Source organism: Lactuca saligna, chromosome 6, assembly GCF_052625555.1.
Source record: "Lactuca saligna cultivar CGN05327 chromosome 6, ASM5262555v1, whole genome shotgun sequence".
Taxonomy (NCBI): Eukaryota; Viridiplantae; Streptophyta; class Magnoliopsida; order Asterales; family Asteraceae; genus Lactuca; species Lactuca saligna.
The window spans coordinates 93503407-93509828 of NC_136422.1; positions in this window are offsets into that span (position 1 = coordinate 93503407).

Below are 6422 nucleotides of genomic sequence, written 5' to 3' on the forward strand. Positions count from 1 at the left end.
AGGTGGTTGAGGAGGTTGAGGTTATGGTGGTGGTGGATGTGGTGGTATCGATGCTTCGTTGTTTGGGTTATGCCTGGGATTTCTACGTGGCGGCATCTTTAACTATATGTTTAAAAGATGACGACATGGATAAGAATAAATGAATAATGACTGTGTCTTATGGACTAACTCCCCATAGCCCAACATCAAATGAATAGAATGACTAAATGAAGATGAGAACATTTGGATAATAATTTGCATATGATTAGATATCTGTCAATAATACTGGAATTACAGAGGTAACAAGTTCGGGAAAAATGGCCTAGAAGCAGGCCTTACATCAACCAAGATGGAAAATTTTGACAGAATTCAGACTAGATCAAGACCTAACAGGTCTAAGATTTATAAAAACAGGAAATTAGACCAAAGTTTTACATAAACTAGGTTATATCCAAAAGATGAGTCGTCGAGATTCTATCGCCGACGAGAACTGCTAGCATGAGTTCTTGATCCTGATAGTAGACGTTCCATGTCTCTCATACGCCTGTCAGCTCTTGCTTGCTGAGCTAGAAGTTCCCTAACTTCAGCTCGAGTTTCAGTAAGTTCCCTCTACAGAGCTATATTGCGGACTAGAGTTCTTTCGTGAGCAGACTCTAGTTGGCGAATGCGGACAGTGTTAACACCAGAGTTGGCATCAACTTCCAAGACTTGATTGATAGTCGCCTGAGCCATTATTGTGTTCTGAGAAATCCTACGCACCATGATTGGTAGGACTCTATCAGCAGACCCTCCTTCAGTGAGGTTGTAGAAACTTCGGTCTCCATTGTAGGGAATGGGTTGACCCTGTTCATGACTCCAGGTATTTAAGTTAGTGGCCCACAGAGGTATGGGTCCTTGAAATGCAGGACGGGGGTTCAAGTTTGGGTTTTGAGTAGCTGGGGGTAGGTTGTTGACTTCAGGCTCCGAGTCAGAACTATCGAAGAAACCCTCAGCATGGTGATCATCCAAAGGGATTTAGTGATCATCTTCTGGTTCTGCCTATAGCCAACCAGCATTGCCTTGGTCCGGGAAGTACGGATCGCCATGGTGAAATCCAGCCCTTTTAATCTACGCGAGAAAAGGGATATAAGAAATAGCTAATTAGACGAACTAACTAAGATAATTAAAGTAAGACCAAATACCCCTATGGTATTTCTTTATGGTTGTGTTGGTAAGTTTTTAGACTTGTTGCCATATCACAACCATTCTTGGCCATATGCTAATCACTCCACGGACCAACATAGTTGATCAGGCTATGCCATTCCCAAGACTGACTATATACCCCCAGGCTTACTTGTGATATTCGACAATCGTAATACTTTTGTTCTTGTCATTGTGACACTGGTTTTAGTATGAATGCAGACACGTATACTTTGTTAAATATTTTATTATTTTAAAGTATAACTCTTAGACAGAGTGCTTTAATCCCAATGTCTTTATAGTTAGTATATCTTTTATGGGTTGATATACTTTATTCACTATAAACAATGCTCTGTTACCAATCTGTCACACCCCAAAACCACGAACGGCGGAAACGTTGAGGGGTGGAGAACGTCATGTACAGTATCACAACAATGTAAAATAGTAAACAAGCAACAACATCATCCATTGCATTATAAGTAAGGTTTTGTTACATGTGTGTTCTTTCATTGTAATAAGACACCAAAAATATATAATCAAAATAAAATATGAGACTTGTCTGCTCCGTCTTCTCTAAACATGACCACCGTACCTATCTACTGATGACCTGAGAATACAAGTTATTTTGAAAGAGAGTATCAGCTTTAAAGCTAGTGAATTCATAAGTATTTAAGTGTCATTGACTTGCTTTGAAAAGCTGTTTTGAAAAGTCATGTAAACCTGTAAATGAAAATGTTGATATAAGTATGAAAATCCCTAGAAAATCCCTTATTTTCTATTATTAAGAAATGTAGTCTTCAAACAAGACCCGAATGTTTGTAAGTAAAATGATAGTTTTTCCTTCTATTAACTAATACTAAAGTACTTAGTCTAACTAATCATTTATGTGAAAGTAACACAAATAAAGTAAACAGGAAAATGTACTAATGTAAGTGTTGTCACTGGGTACTAGGAGTAACACAACATCGCAATAAGCGACAAGTATAAGCTAATGAACATCCGAAGATTGTCCACTTTTCCTATGTAGCAGCAGCAGATGGGTGGAAGGGTTAGTCCCGATATCGATCTACCTAATATAAATAGTAACCGAATGATCATCCGAAGATTTTCATCCCATCCTCTGTTGCAATAGCAGGATGGAGGAATGGTTAGTTCCAATATCGATCTACCTAGTATATGTAGTAACCTTAGACCTCCGTAGATGGTCATCGACCACTGGTGCTAATCAGTGGGATTCAGAATAGTTAGTCCCGCCTAGATATCCCATTGAACCAGGATAGGAAAGATAATTTACACACAAAGTACTAATAAATCATCTTCGCAAGTCAATATACGAGTATCCAGGTAAGTGAATACAGGATAATGCATCTATGTAACAATGTTCATGTATCAGGTAAGTATATGTAAACATGTTCATGTATCAGGTTAGCATATGTATATGTACTCATGTATCAGGTAATGTACTGGTGTAGTCTCATGAATGAACTGAATCTTGTGTGATTCCTTGTAATAGGAATAATGTTTGATATCTTCAAATTATCCCTATGATAATTTACTGAAAGGTAGTTGGTTGTTCAAGAAGGTAAAGGTAATGGTTTTGCAGGATATCTAAGAGTTTTGAATAATAATTAAGTGTGACTTGATGTCATGTTAATAAACATTTCAAAACTAATACTTTTGTTATCATGTTATTTTAAGATACAAAACCATTTCATGTGTCACTTGTTGAAGTATGTGAAATCTACTGAGTGAAAACACAGTCATAAAATACATAAGATTAATTTAATAACATACTGTTTTCTAGTTGTATCCCCCCCACATTAAAGCATTTAAAATCATTTAAAACATTGATTAAGGGGTATGAACTCACCTGTAGATGGTGGGTTGGATGAACTGAACAGTGTAGGATTGTTAGGCGTCAAGTAAGGACTTGTACACACACTACGATCCTAATGAAAATATAATCACACATATATGCACTCAATTAGTCTTAAATTACTAATTGATAATGTTAAGACATCCTAGAACATAATAAACACTTTATATAAGTGTCATAAGCCCTAAGGATTGCATCTAAGCTAGTATGGGACAAGACACTTGGGTTTAGGGTTCCGAAGGACCCTATACTTGAGTTTACTCTCCAAATAACCTCACACATGGAGTTTACTCTCCATATAGTCTCACTTATGGAGTTTACAGTTGTAAACTCTTGAGTTTACGGCCGTAAACTCCAAGACTTAATGTTCTTGGTTGTTTTGAGGTGTTAAATGATCCCTAGAAGTATTCCAACTTGGTGGTTTAATTATTGGAAGGGTTTAAGGCATAGAAACAATCCTTTGAGGAGTTTACGACACTAAGGCCATTTCCTTTGGAGTTTACTTCCATAAACTCCCTTGGAATGGCGTTTTTGATGCTTTCAAGTCTCTTGCACACGTGGTATAGGTCTTAGACTTTTATTCCCAGCATATGAAGGCCTTAGGCACACTTTGGTGCCTTTGTTTGATGTTCACGGCCCAAGAACCTTATTAGGGCCGTGAACTCACTTTGAGGGGTGTTTTGATGTGTTTAAGGTCCTTGATTTAAGTGGGAACAATTCCATGTAAATGTCTAAGGCTTTAGGTGCCTTAAAAGCACCCTTTTGTCCATGATTTTGGAGTTCACGGTCCAAGATCCTCTTGGGCCGTGAACACCCAAACATTTGTGTTTCTTGGATGTTTTCATGTCCCAAATACACTCATCTATGAGTCTAAGGTAGTAGCATATCACGGGGACATGTATAGGGTTTGTTTCGGGAGTTTACCGCCCAAGAACACCTTGGGGAGTAAACTCCTAAATCTAGTGATTTAGCCATATAAATCATGTTATAAACACATATTAAGCTATCTAACACTACTAGAAAGGGATACTCACATTTTGGGATAAAAACCCGAAGATCCGTGAGAGAGAAAATGGCTTTTCTCTAGTTGGAAATGCGAACAATGAATGAATTTTGTTCAGAATTCTATTTATAATAGAGTGTTGGAATAATAGCGTTGCACAAAACCCTAATGCATCCACTCTTCTGATATTTCCTGAAGTGTAAACCCTAAATTACTGAAACTTATACGGAAAAGTCTGAAAGTTTACTGTGACTGATATAACTTCTATTGATGTGTTATTGTTTATACAGAATGGAAATTCCGGGTTGTCACATCATGTCCAATACATATATAGTTATATACCTAAGGTTTGAAGGACTTAGGACAAATAATACACTCTATTTCCTGTTCCTTGTTTGGTTGTGGACTTAGAGCACCGTATTATTTGCCCGAGTGTCGTTTGACCCTTAGTTATACATCATGTGTATATGTATAGACATAAAAGCTTGTTATATTATTTCAATACACTCTGATATACACTTAGCATTACTATTAAACTATAATAGGTATAGTTTAGAGTTATACTACTTACTATTTCTAGTACAAAGAAGCATACAAAGAGTCAGTTCATACATGAGTCATACACACTATAAACAATACATACACTACACTATACAATTGAACATATTATAATGAGAGTCAGAGAGAACATACTACTCACTAGCTAGAGAGAACATACACTAGTACAAACTATTCATACACACTATATACTATACTAAAGAACTTACTATGATGAGAATCAGGGGAGACATACACTACACTAATACATACACTACATACACACTATAACATAAATGTGAGGCACTACTTTGGGGCATGGCATCTCTGTCATGGCTCCTCTTGTATCCAGAGTCTCCTGGAGGGAGAGCATGAATTCATGTATAGATCTATACTGGACTGACCGTCCTACACCTTGCTGCTAGCTTCAGTGGGACCTGCAAGTCTTTAGGTGATGAATGTCATAGCATCTCGACGTCTTACATTGTTGTGTTTCACTAGGTCGATCAAGTATGGTTACAATTACATCATATTTTACATTAATTAACAATTGGCTTAAGGTAGTTAGTACAATAGTAGTTATAATATTATTATACTACAGTACCTCATTATTTTCCCTTTATATCTAGTTTGTGATCTCGTCACAATAAAGAGTAATGTAAAAACTATATTTTCACTAATGATAGTCACGTTTGGGAAAATACTCACTTTTACAAAGAACAAACATACAGTACACTTGATGCCTGTGTAGAAAGTGGCTTTTAATGGAAAATATAGGATTTTCTAAGAGATACAAACAATTGCTACAAACATTTTACATACTTTTACACTCAAACTCTTACAAACATTTTCATACAAATTATGACACTAAATAGTTATGAACTCACCAGCTTTAATGCTGATAAACTCTTTCAAAATAACTTGTATTCTCAGGTCATCAGTAGACAGGTACTGAGGCCAACTTTTGAGAAGTTGGAGCACATACAAGACTCATCTTTTATTTTGATTCATATTTTGGTGTCTTATAAGCCACATAACACACTTGTATTAAAATTATATATTTAATGCAATGGATGACGTTGTTTACTTGTTTACTATTATTTTGTGTTGTGATACTATACATGACGTCCTACGCCCCAGAACGTTTCCGCCGTTCTTGGTTTTGGGGTGTGACAGCTTGTTATCAATATCAATTGAAGGAGGCTTTCCTGATAGAATTCAAATCAATAGGTCTTTGATTATGTTCATTCGATATTCGATCTATAGGTTTAGATTGTCTATCAAATCTATCCCCTTTTGTTGTGTTGTTGTTTCCACCGCTATCATAAAAATCCAAAAAAATCCACTCCCTCCGTACACGCATCATATTGACTGCCAAGAACCACCAAACGTAGTTGCTACTTCCAACGAGATCAAAAGGGGCAACATCCTATCCTCTTCTACCCCATGTCAATTGAATCAGCACCAACACCCTCTGAAATCACTGTGCTGATATGCCAAGAACCACCAAATGTGGCCGACTCTCTGTAGCTCGCATAGCAGCAGGTGCAGACCCATGCACTGATCCCGGAAGTAGCTGTGGTCACTCGGTCTTTCTATGGCCAACCAGCATTGCCTTGGTCTGGGAAGTACGGATCGCCATGGTGAAATCCAGCCATTTTAATCTACGCGAGAAAAGGGATATAAGAAATAGCTAATTAGACGAACTAACTAAGATAATTACAGTAAGACCAAATACCCCTATGGTATTTCTTTATGGTTGTGTTGGTATGTTTTTAGACTTGTTGCCATATCACAACCATTCTTGGCCATATGCTAATCACTCCACGGACCAACATAGTTGATCAG